Below are 23,916 nucleotides of genomic sequence, written 5' to 3' on the forward strand. Positions count from 1 at the left end.
CCCCCTGCTTCGGTTAGACTAGCTCGCAGATCACCACCCATGCGAGAAGCGCGACACAGACCATTGAGATAGCAGTATTTGCGAGGAGCGTGAAATACACGATGGTAGAACCTCCCCACCCTCTCCCCCCCGTTCGTTTCTCTCTCTCCGTTCGACGGATAAGACTGGCGAGCTGATGGAAGAAGCGACCCATAAGACGCCTCTTCGGCGGATAATATGACCGCAGATTCGCGGAAGGGCTGTGCGCCGAGGTAGCGTGACGGGCTCAACGGTGGAGGAGTCGGGAAGTGAGCAAGAAGAGACCCTGAACTCCGAAGGATACGATCCAGAGCTCTGCAACGATAAGACCGCTGCCATAGTCTATGGAGACAAACAGGATGGTTCTTGGGTGTGAGAAGGACCTCTACCCCTCCCCTGAGCCCATGGAGAGGAAAACTCAAGATGCGCAGCGGAATTGCAGGTGAGCCGTGGAAAGCGCGGCGCGCTACACGCGCCGCAGTTCAAATAATCTAGAGGACCGCCTCTAGACACCCCAGAGGGGGCGATCAGGGAAGATCGCCGAAATCCACCGATCGATGCCCCGAACAATACCGAAGCGTATGGCCCTACCCCATCAAGGAGCCCTAAGGAGGATCTAAGGGGATCCGAAGACCCCCAGCAAACGTATATAATGAGCTAGCCAGCACGAAGACAGCCTCTTATTCTTCTGAACGACTTAGCGACTACTTAGCGAGCAACCGAGCAAGCGATTATACGGAGCGATTCGGAGGAGAGAGAGAGAGAGAGAGAGAGAGAGAGAGAGAGAGAAAGAGAGAGAGAGAGAGGTAGACGGACTGAACGAGATCCATACTTGTTGGAAACGAGAACGTGAGTCCTTATACGCTAAAGCGTCCCATTTGTTTCCTACCGCAATTGTGATATCGCGTATTGTAATTTGTATTGTATAACGGGTGGTGATCCCCGGTCATTCGCGGCGTGTCGTATACCCTTTTGTAATACCGCGTCGAGGCAATCTAGAAAGAAGCCGTGAGTTCAGTATCTCGCGACCCTAATTTGCGCACTCGGCTAGAAGCAGTCGAGCGAAAGAGTATTTCGAAATTTCGAGGGTTATCTTGCACCGGGTTTCCTCGGGTTGCGTGGTTTATTAGTTTTTGCTACTTCTTAAGTAGCTGGCGCCCAAAAAGTCCCAGCCTCGCAGCTTCGAAATACTTGCTGGATAGGAAATTTATTGCTCTGTACTTCGCGTTGCCGAAGCACGCGGATATTCTGTACCCCGATATAACCCCGGACTAAACTTCTGGATACCCCGTTATTATTGGTTCTATATACCCTTCTCTTGCGGATTGTAACGGGAAAACCCGTCACAGTACATAATTATACATGACTGCATAAAAAGGATGTCATATACTTTTATAATCAATGCGATATAAGAATATAAAACGATGAACTATCCACTCCCATCAGGAGTAAAAACAATGTTTGGTACGCAATGTTCATTGCAAGATATAATCAAGCAGTTAATATATCAAATCACTGCACACAATAAATCACTGAATGTATAGTGATATGAATAGTAAGAAAAACATATTTACCTGTTAGATGTTTATAAATTCAAATTTAAAAGACCAAGTCACATTTAATATATTATTGTTTAACAAGGTGATTTAATGTTGTTTCAAATAGGCGTGCAGAACTAGCTCGTACTTCTGTCAATGTAATTTCATTCGAAAAATACAAAGGATAAGAGGAAATATTCTCCAATATATAACATATATAAATCAACGGATGCAAGAGAGAACACTCGATGTCGGTGTAACGAGACCGGGGCGTCATCCTGCAGTAATCGTATAACGCCTGTTCCGAGATGGTGTAGAGAGTAAATGTGGAGGGTGAAAAGCATAAAATAACAACAATGTAACTAAAGAGAAAGAGAAAGAGAATATGTGGAAGCATTGCATTTATTAAGAGGAAATACTAGAAATATCAAACAACAGATTATATACCATACTGTAAGGGTAAGGTACAACGAAATAGACGATATCGTGAGAAAAACTAAAAAAATCGAGAAACTTAAAAAGAAAATAATAATTTAGATTGAGCGAATCAATATCACTGATCCCGGCAAGCTTAATGGAAAACGCATAACGATGAATCGGTTAGAGTATAAGATAGATGTTGGTCGCGGTTTAAGTGGCCCTGGGAATCCTTTGCCCGCATCAGGGCAGGCAGTAGGATGGTGGAGAGCCTGCCCTCCTGTTGCTTGGATCTATAGAATTCACACTCTATTGTAGAGTAGAAGCAGATAATTATAATGCTTTTCATAGAAGATTACAGCTTACTTAATTCGAAACGTTGAAATGAGATGAGTCATGGCATTGTATAATGCATTAGTACTCTATTGTCTCGACATGTAGACACTACGAAGGGCAATCCTGTTGCATGGAGCTGCAGAATTTACATTCTTATGAAGTTTTAAAGCAGATACGCATAGAGCTATGCACAAGAGATTACAGCATTCTTACTTTGAAACGATGAAATGGGATGCGCCAGCGCATTGCATGGAGAATTCTAGCTCGATTGCTTTAACAGACAGACACTACGGAGCGCCATGCCGTTGCATGGAATTATATAGTTCACATTCTATTGAAGACCTCTAACAGTTAAGCACAATGTTATGGATATATTATTACAGATACTTTGCACTGAATCGTTGAAATGAGATGCGACATCGCGCTGATTGAAGTAATAGAAATGTCTTGCTTGGACACGTAGAGATCTGGAAACGATATTCTGTTGCAAGTAAGTATAGGATTCACATCCTTCTAAGGTCTAGATGCAGACAAATGTAACATATTGCATAGAACATTGCACATTACCATGAATCATTGAAATGACTTGCGACATCGTGTTGAATGAAGCAATAGAACTCTATTGCTCCGATAAATAAACAAATGGAAACGCTATTTCCGAGCAAGGAAGTGTGGCATTTACATCCTTTTGGAGTGTAGACGAGGTATACATAACAATTCGCAATGAATATTATATCTTATCATGAAACATAGAAATGAGATGCGATATCGCGATCTAAGAAGCATTAGAACTCTATTGCTTCGATACGTAGACATCTGCAGGACCCTAATTCCCAGCAAGGAAGTGTGGCATTTACATTCCTTTGAAGCGTAGACGAGGCATACATAACAATTCGCAATGAATATCATAAATTCACTTGAAACATAGAAATGAGATGCCGTGTCGCGTTTTAAGAAGGATTAGAACTCTCTTGCTTCGATACGTAGACATCTGTCGACGCTATTTCCTAGCAAGGAAGTGTCGCATTTACATTTAGTTATGGTGTAGACGAGGTATACATAACACTTCGCAATGACTATTATATATTATCAAGAAACATAGAAATGAAATGCGGTATCGCGATTTAAGAAGCACTAGAACTCTATTGCTTCGATACGTAGGCATCTGGAAACGCATTTCCTAGCAAGAATGTGTGGCATTTACACACCTTTGAAGTGCAGACGAGGCATACCTAAAATTTCGCAATGAATATTATATCTTGTCATGAAACATAGAAATGTGATGCGATATCGCGTTCTAAGAAGCCTTAGAACTCCATTGCTTCGATACTTAGATATCTGGAAACGCTATTTCCTAGCAAGGAAATGTGGCATTTACATTCTTTTGAAGTATATACGACATATACATAATACTTCGCAATGATTATTTCATCATGCAACATAGAACTGGGATGCGATATCGCGTTTTAAGAAGCTATACAACTCTATACCTTCGATACGTACACATATCGAAACGCATTTCCTAGCAAGGAAGTGTGGCATTTACATTCTTTTGAAATGTAGACGAGGTAAACATAACACTTCGCAATGAATATTATATCTTATCGCGAAACATAGAAATGAGATGAAATATCGCGTTTTAAGAAGCATCAGAACTCTATTGCTACGATACGTAGAAATCTGCAAGCGCTATTCCCTAGCAAGGAAGTGGCGGATTTACATTCTTTTGAAGTGAATACGAGGTACACATGACACTTCGCAATGAATATTATATCTTATCATGAAACATAGAAGTGACATGCCACATCTCGTTTAAAGAGGAACTAGAAATCCATTGTTTTGGTACGTGGACATCTGGATACGTTATTTCCTAGCAGGGAAGTGTCGCATTTACATTCTTTTGAAGCGAATATGAGGTATACATGACAGTTCGCAATGAATATTATATCTTATCGTGAAACATAGAAATTAGATTCGATATCGCGATATAAGAAGCATTGGAACTCTTTTGTTTCGATACGTAGACATCTGCAAACGCTATTTCCTAGCAAGCAAGTGTCGCATTTACATTCTTTTGAAGTGAATACGAGGTATACTTGACACTTCGCAATGAATATTATATCTTATCACGAAACGTATAAATGAGACGTGATATCGCGATTTAAGTAGCATTAGAAGGCTATTGCTACGATACGTAGACAACTGCAAACGCTGTATCCTAGCAAGGAAGTGTCGCATTTACATTCATTTGAAGTGTATGCGAGGTATACATGACACTTCGCAGTGAATATTATATCTTATCATGAAACATTGAAATGAGAAGGGATATCGCGTTTTAAGAAGCGTCAGAACCCTATTGCTTCGATACGTGGACATCTGCAAATGCTATTTCCTATAGAAAGGGAGTGTCGCATTTACATTAATATGAAGTGTATGCGAGATATAGGTGACACACCACAATGAATATCATATATTATCATGAAACATAGGAATGAGATGCGATATCGGGATTTTGAAAGCATTAGAGCTCTCTTGCTACGATACGTAGACATATGCAAACGCGATATAATAGCAAGGAAGTGCAGCACTTACATTCTTTTGAAGTGAATAAGGGGTATACATAACACTCCACAATGAATTTTATACCTTATCACGAAACATAGAAATGAGATCCGACTTCGCGTTATAAGAAGCATTAGAACACTATTACTACGATACGTAGATATCTGCAAACGCCATTTCCTAGCAAGTAAGTGTCGCATCTACATTCATTTGAAGTGTATGCGAGGTGTAAGTGACATTTCGCCATGAATATTATATCTTATCATGAAACATAGAAATGAGAAGTGGTATCGCCTTTTAAGAAGCATTGGAACTCTACGGCTAGGATGCGTAGACATCTGCAAACTCTATTTCCTAGCCAGCAAGTGTCGCATTTACATTCTTTTGAAGTGAATACGAGGTATACATGACACTTCGCAATGGATATTATAGCTTATCATGAAACATTGAAATGAGACGCGATATCGCGCTTTAAGAACCACTAGTACTCTATTGCTACGATACGTAGATATCTGGAGACGCTATATCCTAGCAAGGAAGTGTCGCATTTACGTTCTTTTGAAGTGAATACGTGGTATACACGACAATTCGCAATGAATATTAAATCTTACCATAAAACATAGAAATGAGATGCGATATCGCGTTTTAAGGAGAATTAGAACTCTATAGCTTCGATACAGAGATATCTGGGAACATAATTTCCTAGAAAGGAAGTGTCGCATTTTGTGACGTCAGGCATTTTGTACCGCCTGCCACCCACCAACCTCTTCGCACCCCCCAGCATCAACCCCTGGACGCATGCAACCAGCCAAACTCGCCTGCAGAACCAGCAACTGAAAGTGTTCGCGCGCGCATACCTGCACGCGCTCACTCACACCGAGTTCCGCTGCCTCACTCGTACAGCCGAGTATACCTGTCTCGCTCGTACCGGGCACCAGTGTCTCACTTGCACCACCGAGTATACCTGTCTCGCCCGCACCAAGGACGGGCAGCCCTATCTCCCTCGCACCGAGGATTCCGTCCTGCAGGAAGACGTAGCCGCAGCCCATCACCTGAATGGGTTCTTTTCCAATTCCGGGAACAGGATCTGCTAGAACCTATATATTACTTCTAAGCTAGGACATACATACCATATCATGACGCGTATATAAGAATTCCTAGATCTAAGTTACACTAAGTAATATGCGTCCCGCCAGCGGCATGCGCCGCTAGCCCCACCACGAGCCGCGGGTCCCCACTCGCTGGACCGCGCGCTCTCCGCCTCGAGACGCGAGTCCCCCACTCGCGGGACCGCGATCTCCCTACCACGAGCGTCCGCGACCGTAGCGCCCCGCGAACCGAGGAGGTCAAAGACGCGTCTCCAGAGCACACACTCTGACTCGAGATCTCCTACCGAGGAGTCGAAACCTCTAGTTCTAGATCGTTAGCCACCTCAATGTGGGGTTCAGGCATCGTATTTCTATTTCCATTTTATCGTAGCCTTAGTCTTAGAATAATTCCAGTTCTTGTATACTTTAAACCTAGAATATATTTTATTTTTACTTTTACTATATCCAAGTACAACTTCTTTTACCAAGTCTACTATTTCCACATCCATTAATTTTATCAAGTGTTTATAATACTAGTTCTACTTTTAGCATTACATTTAACTACGAATTCTTCTACGGGTTCTTCCATACAACTGGGGTTGATCTTCATCAAATTGAAGGAGTATTGAAATCGGCTTTGTGACGTTGAGACCGCCGCTTATCCCTCAGATCTTAGTCGAAAGTACAGAAAAACCTAGTGAATGAATCGTGCTTCCGGTTTGCGAAGAACGCGACGTGCGAGTAGGAAGAATTTCATACGATCACTTGTGCGTGAATATTTGGAGGGCGTTCCGAGAGTCCTCGTATACCAGCGACCTGCCTTCGCACCAGACCAGACGCCGCTTTCCGAAGCGACCGTCGACGCTTCCGATCCAGACACCACGACGCATCACGCCGATTATGCCACATTCAGCATCATCGCTGAATTCCGACCGCCGTCCTCCTCTTCGCTGGCGACTGATCGAGATTTCCGTAACAGCCAACAGAACGAAATCCGCTACGATCCCAGCGAAAGATCCTCCACGCCGTTGCTACGTACAAATCGAGAGAGAAGTTATCGAAAGGTAGGGTCATTCCCTTATTATCGCGAGTGTTTTCGCTAGTGTCGCGTCAGCCGAATTGTCGGACCCGGTTTTAACGCGTTCCCGCGGACCGAATTACCGAAGAATAGGCTCGTGTCGTAAAGCCTCCGGAGCAACGGAAAATAGTTTCACCGGACGCGATACCTCGTATTCACCTCAAAAGAATGTAAATGCGACACTTCCTTGCTAGGAAATAGCGTTTCCAGATGACAACGTATCGAAAGAATAGAGTTCTAATACTTCTTAAAACGAGATGTCGCATTTCATTTCTATGTTTCACGATAAGATATAATATTCATTGCGAAGTGTCATGTATACCTCGTATTCACTTCAAAAGAATGTAATTGCGACACTTCCCTGCTAGGAAGTAGATTTTGCAGATGTCTACGTATCGAAGCAATAGAGTTCTGATGCTTCGTAAAACGAGATGTCGCATCTCATTTCTATGTTTCATGATCAGATATAATATTCATTGCGAAGTGTCATGTATACCTCGTATTCACTTCTAAAGGATGTAAATGCGACACTTCCATGAGAGGAAATAGCGTTTGCAGATGTCTACATATCGCAGCAATAGGGTTCTAATGCTTCTTAGAAAGCGATATCGCATCTCACTTCTATGTTTCATGATCAGATATAATATTCATTGCGAAGTGTCATGTATACCTCGTATTCACTTCAGAAGAATGTAAATGCGACACTTCCTTGCTAGGAAATAGCGTTTGCAGATGTCTAACTATCGTAGCAATAGAGTTCTAATGCTACCTAAAACGCGATATCGCATCTCACTTCTATGTTTCATGATATGGTATAATATTCATTGCGAAGTGTCATGTATACATTGTATTCACTTCAAAAGAATGTAAATGCGACACTTCCATGCGAGGAAATAGCGTTTGCAGATGCCTACGTATCGTAGCAATAGAGTTGTGATGCTTAAAACGCGATATCGCATCTCACAGATATGTTTCATGATAAGATATAATATTCATTATGGAGTGTTATGTATACCTCGTATTCACTTCAAAGGAATGTAAACGCGACCCTTCCATGCTAGGAAATAGCCTTTGCAGATGTCTACGTATCGTAGCAATAGAGTTCCAATGCTTCTTAGAACGCGATATCGCATCTCACTTCTACGATTCATGATAAGAAATAATATCCATTGCGAAGTGCCATGTATACCTCGTATTCAATTCAATGGAATGTAAATGCGACATTTCCTTGCTAGGAAACAGAGTTTGCAGATGACTACGTATCGTAGCAATAGAGTTCTAATGCATCCTAAAACGCGATATCGCATCTCACTTCTATGTTTCATGATAAGATATAATATTCATTGCGAACTGTCATGTATACCTCGTATTCACTTCAAAAGAATGTAAATGCGACACTTACATGCTAGGAAACAGCGTTTGCACATGCCTACGTATCGTAGCAATAGAGTTCTGATGCTTCGTAAAACGAGATGTCGCATCTCATTTCTATGTTTCATGATCAGATATAATATTCATTGCGAAGTGTCATGTATACCTCGTATTCACTTCTAAAGGATGTAAATGCGACACTTCCATGAGAGGAAATAGCGTTTGCAGATGTCTACATATCGCAGCAATAGGGTTCTAATGCTTCTTAGAAAGCGATATCGCATCTCACTTCTATGTTTCATGATAAGATATAATATTCATTGCGAAGTGTCATGTATACCTCTATTTCACTTCACAAGAACGTAAATGCGACACTTCCCTGCTAGGATATATTGCTTGCAGATGTCTACGTATCACAGCAATAGAGTACTAATGCTTCTTAAAACTAGATGTCGTATTTCATTTCTATGTTTCGTGATAAGATATAATATTCATTGTGGAGTATTATGTATACCTCGTATTCACTTCAAAAGAATGTAAATGCGACACTTCCTTGCTAGGAAATAACATTTCCAGATGTCTACGCATCGTAGCAATAGAGTTCTAGCGCTTCTTACATCGCGATATCGCATCTCACTTCTATGTTTCGTGATAAAATAAAATATTCATTGTAGAGTGTTATGTATACCTCGTATTAATATCAAAAGAATGTAAATGCGACACTTCCTTGCTAGGAAATATTGTTTGCAGATGTCTACGTATCGTAGCAATAGAGTTCTAACGCTTCTTACAACGCGATATCGCATCTCACTTCTATGTTTCATGATAAGATATAATATTCATTATGGAGTGCTATGTATACCTCGTATTCACTTCAAAGGAATGTAAACGCGACCCTTCCATGCTAGGAAATAGCCTTTGCAGATGTCTACGTATCGTAGCAATAGAGTTCTAATGCTTCTTAGAACTAGATGTCGCATTTCAATTCTATGTTTCGTGATAAGATATAATATTCATTTTGGAGTGTTATGTATACCTCGTATTCACTTCAAAAGAATGTAAATGCGACACTTCCATGCTAGAAAATAGTGTTTGCAGATGTCTACGCATCGTAGCAATAGAGTTCTAGCGCTTCTTAAATCACGATATCGCATCTCACTTCTATGTTTGGTGATAAGATAAAATATTCATTGTAGAGTGTTATGTATACCTCGTATTAATATCAAAAGAATGTAAATGCGACACTTCCTTGCTAGGAAATATTGTTTGCAGATGTCTACCTATCGTAGCAATAGAGTTCTAACGCTTCTGAAAACGCGATAACGCATCTCACTTCTATGCTCCATGATAAGATATAATATTCATTGCGAAGTGTCATGTATACCTCGTATTCATTTCAAAAGAATGTAAATGCGACACTTCCTTGCTAGGAAATATTGTTTGCAGATGTCTACCTATCGTAGCAATAGAGTTCTAATGCTTCCTAAAACGCGATATCGCATCTCACTTCTATGTTTCATGATATGATATAATATTCATTGCGAAGTGTCATGTATACATCGTATTCACTTCAAAAGAATGTAAATGCGACACTTCCATGCTAGGAAATAGCGTTTGCAGATGTCTACATATCGTAGCAATAGGGTTCTAATGCTTCTTAGAACGCGATATCGCATCTCACTTCTATGTTTCATGATAAGATATAATATTCATTGCGAAGTGTCATGTATACCTCGATTTCACTTCACAAGAATGTAAATGCGACACTTCCCTGCTAGGAAATATTGTTTGCAGATGTCTACGTATCACAGCAATAGAGTACTAATGCTTCTTAAAACTAGATGTCGAATTTCATTTCTATGTTTCGTGATAAGATATAATATTCATTGTGGAGTATTATGTATACCTCGTATTCACTTCAAAAGAATGTAAATGCGACACTTCCTTGCTAGGAAATAACATTTCCATATGTCTACGCATCGTAGCAATAGAGTTCTAGCACTTCGTAAATCGCGATATCGCATCTCACTTCTATGTTTCGTGATAAGATAAAATATTCATTGTAGAGTGTTATATATACCTCGTATTAATATCAAAAGAATGTAAATGCTACACTTCCTTGCTAGGAAATATTGTTTGCAGATGTATACGTATCGTAGCAATAGAGTTCCAATGCTTCTTAGAACGCGATATCGCATCTCACTTCTACGTTTCATGATAAGAAATAATATGCATTGCGAAGTGCCATGTATACCTCGTATTCAATTCAATGGAATGTAAATGCGACATTTCCTTGCTAGGAAATAGAGTTTGCAGATATCTACGTATATTAGCAATAGAGTTCCAATGCTTCTCGGAACGCGATATAGCACCTCATTCCTATGTTTCATGATAAGATATAATATTCATTGCGAAGTGTCATGTATATCTCGTATTCACTTCAAAAGAATGTAAATGCGACACTTCCATGCTAGGAAATAGCGTTTGCAGATGTCTACGTATCGTAGCAATAGAGTTCTAATGCTTCATAAAACGCGATATCGCATCCCACTTCTATGTTTCATGATAAGATATAATAGCCATTGCGAAGTGCCATGTATACCTCGTATTCACTTCAATGGAATGTAAATGCGACATTTCCTTGCTAGGAAATAGAGTTTGCAGATGTCTACGTATATTAGCAATAGAGTTCTAATGCTTCTCAAAACGCGATATAGCACCTCATTCCTATGCTTCATGATAAGCTATAATATTCATTGCGAAGTGTCATTTATACCTCGTATTCACTGCAAAAGATTGTAAATGCGACACTTCCATGCTAGAAAATAGCGTTTGCAGATGTCTACGTATCGTAGCAATAGAGTTCTAATGCTTCTTAGAACGCGATATCGCATCTCACTGCTATGTTTCATGATAAGATATAATATTCATTATGGAGTGTTATGTATACCTCGTATTCACTTCAAAAGAATGTAGATGCGACTTTTCTATGCTAGGAAATAGCCTTTGCAGATGTCTACGTATCGTAGCAATAGGGTTCTAGTGCTTCTCAAAACGCGATGTCGCATCTCACTTCTATTTTTCATGATAAGATGTAATATCCATTGCGAAGTGCCATGTATACCTCGTATTCACTTCAATGTAATGTAAATGTGACATTTCCTTGCTAGGAAATAGAGTTTGCAGATGTCTACGTATAATAGCAATAGAGTTCTAATGCTTCTTAAAACGAGATGTCGTATTTCATTTCTATGTTTCGTGATAAGATATAATATACATTTTGGAGTGTTATGTATACCTCGTATTCACTTCAAAAGAATGTAAATGCGAAACTTCCATGCTAGAAAATAGTGTTTGCAGATGTCTACGCATCGTAGCAATAGAGTTCTAGCGCTTCTTAGATCGCGATATCGCATCTCACTTCTATGACTCGTGATAAGATAAAATATCCATTGTAGAGTGTTATGTATACCTCGTATTAATATCAAAAGAATGTAAGTGCGATACTTCCTTGCTAGGAAATATTGTTTGCAGATGTCTACGTATCGTAGCAATAGAGTTCTAATGCTTCTTAAAATGAGAAGTCGTATTTCATTTCTATGTTTCGTAATAAGATATAATATTCATTGTGAAATGTTATGTATACCTCGTATTCACTTCAAAGGATGTAAATGCGACACTTCCTTGATAGGAAATAACATTTGCAGATGTCTACGTATCGTAGCAAGAGAGATCTAATGCTTCTTAGAACGCGATATCGCATCTCACATCTATGTTTCGAGATAAGATATAATATTCATTGCGAAGTGTCATGTATACATCGTATTAACTTCAAAAGAATATAAATGCGGCATTTCCATGCTAGGAAATAGCGTTTGCAGATGTCTACGTATCGTAGCAATAGAGTTCTAATGCTTCTTAGAACGCGATATCGCATCTCACTGCTATGTTTCATGATAAGATATAATATTCATTATGGAGTGTTATGTATACCTCGTATTCACTTCAAAAGAATGTAGATGCGACTTTTCTATGCTAGGAAATAGCCTTTGCAGATGTCTACGTATCGTAGCAATAGGGTTCTAGTGCTTCTCAAAACGCGATGTCGCATCTCACTTCTATTTTTCATGATAAGATGTAATATCCATTGCGAAGTGCCATGTATACCTCGTATTCACTTCAATGTAATGTAAATGTGACATTTCCTTGCTAGGAAATAGAGTTTGCAGATGTCTACGTATAATAGCAATAGAGTTCTAATGCTTCTTAAAACGAGATGTCGTATTTCATTTCTATGTTTCGTAATAAGATATAATATTCATTGTGGTATGTTATGTATACCTCGTATTCTCTTCAAATGAATGTAAATGCGACACTTCCTTGCTAGGAAATAGCTTCGACAGATGTCTACGTATCGAAGCAATAGAGTTCTAATCCTTCATAAAACGCGACATGGCATCTCATTTCTATGTTTCAAGAGAATTCTTAATATTCATTGCGAAGTGTTATGTATGCCTCGTCTACACTTCAAAAGAATGTAAATGCCACACTTCCTTGCTGGGAATTAGGGTCCTGCAAATGTCTACGTATCGAAGCAATAGAGTTCTAATGCTTCTTAATATGCAATGTTTCATGATAAGATATAATATTCATTGTGAAATGTTATGTATACCTCGTCTACACTCCAAAAGGATGTAAATGCCACACTTCCTTGCTCCGCAATAGCGTTTCCATTTGTTTACTTATCGGAGCAATAGAGTTCTATTGCTTCATTCAACACGATGTCGCAAGTCATTTCAATGATTCATGGTAAATTGCAATGTTCTATGCAATATGTTACATTTGTCTGCATCTAGACCTTAGGAGGATGTGAATCCTATACTTACTTGTAACAGAATATCGTTTCTAATACTTCATGCAGCGTGATGTCGCATCTCATTTCAACGTTTCAAAGTAAGAATGCTGTAATCTCTTATGCATAGCTCTATGCTTATCTGCTTTAAAGCTTCATAAGAATGTAAATTCTACAGCTCCATGCAACAGGATTGCCCTTCGTAGTGTCTACATGTCGAGACAATAGAGTACTAATGCATTATACAATGCCATGACTCATCTCATTTCAACGTTTCGAATTAAGTAAGCTGTAATCTTCTATGAAAAGCATTATAATTATCTGCTTCTACTCTACAATAGAATGTGAATTCTATAGATCCAAGCAACAGGAGGGCAGGCTCTCCACCATCCTACTGCCTGCCCTGATGCGGGCAAAGGATTCGCAGGGTCACTCAAACCGCGACCAACATCTATCTTATACTCTAACCGATTCATCGTTATGCGTTTTCCATTAAGCTTGCCGGGATCAGTGATATTGATTCGCTCAATCTAAATTATTATTTTCTTTTTAAGTTTCTCGATTTTTTTAGTTTTTCTCACGATATCGTCTATTTCGTTGTACCTTACCCTTACAGTATGGTATATAATCTGTTGTTTGATATTTCTAGTATTTCCTCTTAATAAATGCAATGCTTCCACATATTCTCTTTCTCTTTCTCTTTAGTTACATTGTTGTTATTTTATGCTTTTCACCCTCCACATTTACTCTCTACACCATCTCGGAACAGGCGTTATACGATTACTGCAGGATGACGCCCCGGTCTCGTTACACCGACATCGAGTGTTCTCTCTTGCATCCGTTGATTTATATATGTTATATATTGGAGAATATTTCCTCTTATCCTTTGTATTTTTCGAATGAAATTACATTGACAGAAGTACGAGCTAGTTCTGCACGCCTATTTGAAACAACATTAAATCACCTTGTTAAACAATAATATATTAAATGTGACTTGGACTTTTAAATTTGAATTTATAAACATCTAACAGGTAAATATGTTTTTCTTACTATTCATATCATTATACATTCAGTGATTTATTGTGTGCAGTGATTTGATATATTAACTGCTTGATTATATTTTGCAATGAACTTTGCGTACCAAACATTGTTTTTACTCCTGATGGGAGTGGATAGTTCATCGTTTTATATTCTTATATGGCATTGATTATAAAAGTATATGACATCCTTTTTATGCAGTCATGTATAATTATGTACTGTGACGGTTTTTCCCGTTACAATCCGCAAGAAAAAGGTATATAGAACCAATAATAACGGGGTATCCAGAAGTTAAGTCCGGGGTTATATCGGGGTACAGAACATCCGCGTGCTTCGGCAACGCGAAGTACAGAGCAATAAATTTCCTATCCAGCAAGTATTTCGAAGCTGCGAGGCTGGGACTTTTTGGACGCCAGCTACTCAAGAAGTAGCAAAAACTAATAAACCACGCAACCCGGGGAAACCCGGTGCAAGATGCAAGAATTTCGAAATACTCTTTCGCTCGACTGCTTCTAGCCGAGTGCGCAAATTAGGGTCGCGGGATACTGAACTCACGGCATGTTTATTTATGGTCTCGACGTGGGTTTAACTAACAAGGGCTACGGGAAACTACGCAACACGCCGCAAATTACCGGGTATCATAACTCGCTTCACGATATAAGATACAATATACAATATGCGACACAAGAAATGGGACGCTTTAGCGAATAAGCTCTCACGTTCTCTTCTTCAGGTTCCTTGAATTCGCTGGTGGTCCTCGGGTCTCCTGCATCCTCCTCGGGGCTCCTTGGTGGAGTGGGCTGTAGGCTTCGGTATTGTTCGAGACCATCGATCAGTGGATTTCGGCGATTTCCTCTTCTCGCCCCTTGGGTGTCCCTGAGGGGATCCTCCTGATAATTTAAATCGCGTAGGGCCTCGCGCACCGCGCTCCCATCGCCCACCTGCAGGGCCGCTGGACTTTTGACTTCTCTTTAGGGGGTTAAGGATGGTTGAGGACCTTCTCACATCCCAGAGCATTATAAAGCACAAAAGCAGATAAGCATAATGCGATGCATAGAGCTTTACAACCTTCTAACTTACTTTGAACTCTTTATATGAAATGCGATATTGAGGTGCATGAAGCATGACAAATTAAATGCTTCGGCACCTGGACATCTAGAAACGCTATCCCCGGGCAAGAAAGTGTAGGGTTCACACTCAATTCATGTGCAGAAGCAGATAAACATAACGCGATGCTATGAATATTATATCTTATCATGAAATATAGAAGTAAGATGCGCAGCCGCGTTTTACGAAGCATTAGAACTCTATTGCTTCTAAACCTTCAGATATAGAAACGAAATTCCGTAGCAAGGAAGTGATGCATTTACATTCATTTGAAGTGTAGAGGAGATATACATAACGCGTTGCATTGAAATTATATCTTATCATGTGACTAAGAAATGATATGCGATATAGCGTTTTATAAAGAGTTAGAAATCTATTGCTTCGATGCGTAGATATCTAGAAACGCAATTTCCTAGCCAAGAAGTGTGGCATTTGCATTCTTTTGAAGTGTAGACGAGGTATACATAACACTTCGCAATGAATATTATACCTTATCATGAAACACAGAAATGAGATGCTAGTGCTTCGATACGTAGATATCTGGAAACGCACTTCCTAGCAAGGATGTGTGGCATTTACAATCTTTTGAAGTGTAGACGAGGTATACATAACACTTCGCAACGAATATTATATCCTATCATGAAACATAGAAATGAGATGCGATATCGCGTTTTAAGAAGCATTAGAACTTTATAGCTTCGATACGTAGACATCTGGAATCGCATTTCCTTAGCAAGAATGTGTGGCATTTACATTCTTTTGATGTGTTGACGAGATATACATACCACTTCGCAATGAATATTATATCTTATCAAGAAATACAGAAATGAGATGCGATATCGTATTTCAGGAAGCATTAGAACTCTATTGCTTCAATACGTAGACATCTGGAAACGCATTTCGTAGCTAGCAAGTGTGACATTTCCACTCTTTTGAAGTGTAGACGAGGTATACCCAACATATCGCAATGATATTATATCTTATCATGAATCATAGAAATAAGATGCGATATCGCGTTTTAAGAAGCATTAGAACTATATTGCTACAGAAAGTAGACATCTGGAAACGCCATTTCCTGGTGAGGAAGTGTAGCATTTACATTCTTTTGAAGTGTATACGAGGTGTACATAACACATCGCAATGAATATTATATCTTATAATGAAAGATAGAACTGCGTTTCGATATCGCGTTTTAAGAAGAATTATAGCTCTATTACTTCGATACGTAGATATCTGGAAACGCTATTTCCTAGAAAGGAAATATGCCATTTACATTCTTTTGAAGTGTAGACGAGCTATACATAACACTTCGCTATGAATATTATATCTTATCATGAAACATACAAATGAGATGCGATATCGAGTTTTAAGAAGCATTAGTTCTCCATTTCTTCGATATGTAGACATCTGGAAACGCAATTCCTAGCAACGAAGTGTGGCATTTACGTTCTTTTGAAGTGCAGACGAGGTATACATAACACTTCGCTAGGAATATTATATCTTATCATGAGACATAGAAATGAATTGTGATATCGCGTTTTAAGAAGCATTAGAACTCTATGGTTTCGATACGTAGACATCTGCAATCGTTATTTCCCAGCAAGGAAGAGTCGCATTTGCATACATTTGAAGTGAATGCGAGGTATACATGACACATCGGAATGGATATTATATCTTATCATGAAACATAGAAATGAGATGCGATATCGTGTTTTAAGAAGCTTCAGAACTCTATTGCTACGATAGGTAGAAATCTGCAAACGCTACTTCCAAGCAAGGAAGTGTCGCTCTTACATTCATTTGAAGTGAATACGAGGTAAACATGACACTTCGGAATGGAAATTATATCTTATCATGAAACATAGGAGTGAGATGCGATAACGCGTTTTAAGCAGTATTAGAACTCTATTGCTACGATACGTAGATATCTGGAGACGCTATTTCCTAGCAAGGAAGTGTCGCATTTACATTCTTTTGAAGTGAATGAGAGCTATACATGACATTTCGCAATGAATATTATATCTTATCATCAATCATAGAAATGAGATGCGATATCGCGTTTTTAGAAGCGTTAGGACTCTATTGCTACGATACGTAGACATCTGCAAACGCTACATCCAAGCAGGAAAGTGTCGCATTTACATTCATTTGAACTGAATACGAGGTAAACATGACACTTCGGAATGGAAATTATATCTTATCATGAAACATAGAAATGAGATGCGACATCGCGTTTTAAGAAGCAATAGAGCACTATTGCCTCGATACGTAGACATCTGCAAACGCTATTTCCTAGCAAGGAAGTGTCGCATTTACATTCATTTGAAGTGAATACGAGGTATAAATGACACTTCGCAATGAATAACAAATCCTATCATAAAACATAGAAATGAGATGCGATATCCCGTTTTATGAAGCATTAGGACTCTATTGCTACGATACGTAGAACTCTGCAAACGCTATTTCCTAGCAAGGAAGTGTTGCATTTACATTCTTTTGAAGTGAATACTAGGTATACATGACACTTCGGAATGAATATTATATCTTATCATGAAACATAGAAGAGAGATGCGATATCGCGTTTTAAGAAGCACTAGAACTCTATGGCCTCGATGCGGAGACATCTGCAAACGCTATTTTCTAGCAAGCAATAGTCGCATTTACAGACTTTTGAAGTGAATACGAGGTATTCATGACACTTCGCATTGAATATTATATCTTATAACGGAACATAGAAATGAGATGCGATATCGCGATTTAAGTAGCATTAGAACTCTATTGCTACGATACGTAGACATCTGAATACGCTATTTCCTAGCAAGGAAGTGTCGCATTTACATTCGTTTGGAGTGAATACGAGGTATAAATGACACTTCGCAATGAATATTATAACTTATCATGAAGCATAGAAATGAAATGCGATATCGCGTTTTGAGAAGCATTAGAACTCTAGTGCTACGATACGTAGACATCTGCAAACGCTATTTCCTAGCAAGCAATAGTTGCATTTACATTCGTTTGATGTGAATACTAGGTGTACATGACACTTTGCAATGAATATTATATCTTATCGCGAAGCATAGAAATGAGATGCGATATCGCGATCTAAGAAGCATTAGAACTCTATTGCTACGATACGTTGGCATCTGCAAACGCTATTTCCTAGCAAGGAATAGTCGGATTTACGTTCGTTTGATGTGAATACGAGGTATACATGACACTTCGCAATGAATATTATATCTTATCACGAAACATATAAATGAGATGCGATATCGCGATCTAAGAAGCATTAGAGCTCTATTGTTACTATACGTAGGCATCTGCAAACGCTATTTCCTAGCAAGGAATAGTCGCATTTACATTCTTTTGAAGTGAATACGAGGTATACATGACACTTCGCAATGAATATCATATCTTATCATGAAACATAGAAGTGAGATGCGACATCGCGTTTTAAGAAGCATTAGAACTCCATTGCCTCGACGTGTATACATCTGCATACGCTATATCCTAGCATGGAAGTGTCGCATTTACGTTCTTTTGAAGTGAATACGAGGTATACATGACTCTTCGCAATGAACATTATATCTTATAACGAAACATAGAAATGAGATGCGATATCGCGATCTAAGAAGCATTAGAACACTATTGCTAAGATACGTAGACATCTGCAACGGCTATTTCCTAGCAAGCAATAGTCGCATTTACATTCTTTTGAAGTAAATACGAGGCATACATGACACATCGCAATGAATTTTATATCTTATCATGAAACATAGAAGAGAGATGCGATATCGCGTTTTATGAAGCATTAGAACTCTATGGCCTCGATGCGCAGACACCTGCAAACGCTATTTCTTAGCATGGAGGTGTCGCACTTACATTCTTTTGAAGTGAATGCGAGGTATACATGACACTTCGCAATGAACATTATATCTTATCGTGTAACATAGGAATGAGATGCGATAGCGCGTTTTATGAAGCATTATAACCCTATTGCATCGATGCGGAGATATCTGCAAACGCTATTTCCATGCATGGAAGTGTCGCATTTCCATTCTTAAGAAGTGAATTCGAGGTATACATGACACTTCGGAATGGATATTATATCTTATCATGAAATACAGAAATGAAGTGCTACATCTCGTTTTAAGAAGCAATAGGATCCTTTTGCTACGATAAGTAGACATCTGCAAACGATATTCCCAAGGATGGAAACGTCGCATTTACTTTCTTTTGATGTGAATACGAGGTATACATGACAATTCGTAATGAATATTATAACTTATCACGAAACGTAGAAATGAGATGCGATATCGCGATCTAAGAAGCATTAGAACTCTATTGCTACGATATGTAGACATCTGCAACGGCTATTTCCTAGCAAGCAATAGTCGCATTTACATTCTTTTGAAGTAAATACGAGGCATACATGACACATCGCAATGAATTTTATATCTTATCATGAAACATAGAAGAGAGATGCGATATCGCGTTTTATGAAGCATTAGAACTCTATGGCCTCGATGCGGAGACACCTGCAAACGCTATTTCTTAGCATGGAAGTGTCGCACTTACATTCTTTTGAAGTGAATGCGAAGTATACATGACACTTCGCAATGAACATTATATCTTATCGTGTAACATAGGAATGAGATGCGATAGCGCGTTTTATGAAGCATTATAACTTTATTGCATCGATGCGGAGATATCTGCAAACGCTATTTCCATGCATGGAAGTGTCGCATTTCCATTCTTAAGAAGTGAATTCGAGGTATACATGACACTTCGGAATGGATATTATATCTTATCATGAAATACAGAAATGAAGTGCTACATCTCGTTTTAAGAAGCAATAGGATCCTTTTGCTACGATAAGTAGACATCTGCAAACGATATTCCCAAGGATGGAAACGTCGCATTTACATTCTTTTGAAGTGAATACGAGGTATACATGACACTTCGCAATGAATATTATATCTTATCACGAAATATAGAAATGAGATGCGATATCGCGATTTAAGTAGCATTAGAACTCTATTGCTACGATACGTAGACATCTGAATACGCTATATCCTAGCAAGGAAGTGTCGCATTTACATTCGCTTGAAGTGAATACGAGGTATAAATGACACTTCGCAATGAATATTATATCTTATCATGAAGCATAGAAATGAAATGCGATATCGCGTTTTGAGAAGCATTAGAACTCTAGTGATACGATACGTAGACATCTGCAAACGCTATTTCCTAGCAAGCAATAGTTGCATTTACATTCGTTTGAAGTGAATACTAGGTGTACATGACACTTTGCAATGAATATTATATCTTATCGCGAAGCATAGAAATGAGATGCTATATCGCGATCTAAGAAGCATTAGAACTCTATTGCTACGATACGTTGGCTTCTGCAAACGCTATTTCCTAGCAAGGAATAGTCAGATTTACGTTCGTTTGATGTGAATACGAGGTATACATGACACTTCGCAATGCATATTATATCTTATCACGAAACATATAAATGAGATGCGATATCGCGATCTAAGAAGCATTAGAGCTCTATTGTTACTATACGTAGGCATCTGCAAACGCTATTTCCTAGCAAGGAATAGTCGCATTTACATTCTTTTGAAGTGAATACGAGGTATACATGACACTTCGCAATGAATATCATATCTTATCATGAAACATAGAAGTGAGATGCGACATCGCGTTTTAAGAAGCATTAGAACTCCATTGCCTCGACGTGTATACATCTGCATACGCTATTTCCTAGCATGGAAGTGTCGCATTTACTTTCTTTTGATGTGAATACGAGGTATACATGACAATTCGTAATGAATATTATAACTTATCACGAAACGTAGAAATGAGATGCGATATCGCGATCTAAGAAGCATTAGAACTCTATTGCTACGATATGTAGACACCTGCAACGGCTATTTCCTAGCAAGCAATAGTCGCATTTACATTCTTTTGAAGTAAATACGAGGCATACATGACACATCGCAATGAATTTTATATCTTATCATGAAACATAGAAGAGAGATGCGATATCGCGTTTTATGAAGCATTAGAAATCTATGGCCTCGATGCGGAGACACCTGCAAACGCTATTTCTTAGCATGGAAGTGTCGCACTTACATTCTTTTGAAGTGAATACGAGGTATACATGACACTTCGCAATGAATACTATATCTTATCACGAAACATATAAATGAGATGCGATATCGCGATTTAAGTAGCATTAGAACTCTATTGCTACGATATGTTGACATCTGCAAACGCTATTTCCTAGCAGGGGAGATGCGCATTTACATTCTTTTGAAGTGAATACGAGGTATACATGACACTTCGCAATGAACATTATATCCTATCACGAAACATAGAAATGAGATGCGATATCGCGAACTAAGAAGCATTAGAAATCTACTGCTACGATACGTAGGCATCTGCAATCGCTATTTCCTAGCAAGGAATAATCGCATTTACGTTCTTTTGAAGTGAATACGAGTTATACACGACACTTCGCAATGAATATTATATCTTATGATCAATCATAGAAGTGAGATGCGATATCGCGTTTTAAGAAGCATTAGAACTCTATTGCTACGATACGTAGACATCTGAAAACGCTATTTCCTAGCAAGGAATTGTCGCATTTACATTCGTTTGGAGTGAATGCGAGGTATACATGACACTTCGCAATGAATATTATATCTTGTCATGAAGAACAGAAATGAGATGCGGTATCGCGTTTTGAGAAGCATTAGAACTCTATTGCTACGATACATAGACATCTGCAAACGCTATTTCCTAGCAAGGAAGAATCGCATTTACATTGTTTTGAAGTGAATACGAGGTATACATGACACTTCGCAATGAATATTGTATCTTATCATGAAACATAGAAGTGCGATGCGATATCGCGTTTTAAGAAGCATTAGAACACTATGGCCTCGATGCAGAGACATCTGCAAAAGCTATTTCCTAGCATGGAAGTGTCGCACTTACATTCTTTTGAAGTGAATACGAGGTATACATGACACTTGGCAATGAATATTATATCTTATCAAGAAACATAGAAGTGAGATGCGATATCGCGTTTTAGGAAGCATTAGAACTCTATTACCTCGACGCGTAGACATCTACAGACGCTATTTCCTAGCATGGAAGTGTTGCATTTACATTCTTTTGAAATGAATACGAGGTATACATGACACTTCGCAATGAATATTACATCTTATCACGAAACACAGAAATGAGATGCGATATCGCGATTTAAGTAGCATTAGAACTATATTGCTACGATACGTAGATATCTGAATTCGCTATTTCCTAACAAGGAATAGTCGCATTTACATTTTTTTGAAGTGAATACGAGGTATACATGACTCTTCGCAATGAATATTATATCCTATTACGTAACATAGAAGTGAGATGCGATATCGCGTTTTAAGAAGCATTAGATCCCTATTGCCTCGATGCGCAGATATCTGCAAACGCTATTTCCTAGCAAGCAATAGTCGCGTTTACATACTTTTGAAGTGAATACGAGGTATTCATGTCACTTCGCATTGAATATTATATCTTATTACGAAACATAGAAATGAGATGCGATATCGCGATTTAAGTAGCATTAGAACTCTATTGCTACGATACGTAGACATCTGAATACGCTATTTCCTAGCAAGGAAGTGTCGCATTGACATTCGTTTGGAGTGAATACGAGTTATACATGACACTTCGCAATGAATATTATATCTTACCATGAAGCATAGAAATGAGATGCGATATCGCGATTTAAGTAGCATTAGAACTCTATTGCTACGATACCTAGACATCTGCAAACGCTATTTCCTAGCAAGGAAGATTCGCATTTACATTCTTTTGAAGTGAATACGAGGTATACATGACACTTCGCAATGAATATTGTATCTTATCATGAAACATAGAAGTGAGATGCGATATCGCGTTTTAAGAAGCATTATAACTCTGTTGCCTCGAGGCGTAGACATCTGCAGACGCTATTTCCTAGCAAGCAATGGTCGCATTTAGTTTCTTTTGAATTGAATACGAGGTGTACATGACACTTCGCAATGAACATTATATCTTATCATGAAACACAGAAGAGGGATGCGATATCGCGTTTTAAGAGGCATTAGAATTCTACGGCCTCCATGCGGAGACATCTGCAAACGCTATTTCCTAGCATTGAAGTGTCGCATTTACATTCTTTTGAAGTGAATACGAGGTATTCATGACACTTCGCAATGAACATTATATCATATCATGTAACATAAAAGAGAGATGCGATATCGCGTTTTGAGAAGCATTAGAACTCTATTGCTACGATACGTAGACATCTGCGAACGCTATTTCCTAGCAAGGAGGATTCGCATTTACATTCTTTTGAAGTGAATACGAGGTGTACATGACACTTTGCAATGAATATTATATTTTGTCACGAATCATAGAAATGAAATGCGATATCGCGATTTAAGTAGCATT

Source organism: Xylocopa sonorina, unplaced genomic scaffold, assembly GCF_050948175.1.
Source record: "Xylocopa sonorina isolate GNS202 unplaced genomic scaffold, iyXylSono1_principal scaffold0131, whole genome shotgun sequence".
Lineage (NCBI taxonomy): Eukaryota > Metazoa > Arthropoda > Insecta > Hymenoptera > Apidae > Xylocopa > Xylocopa sonorina.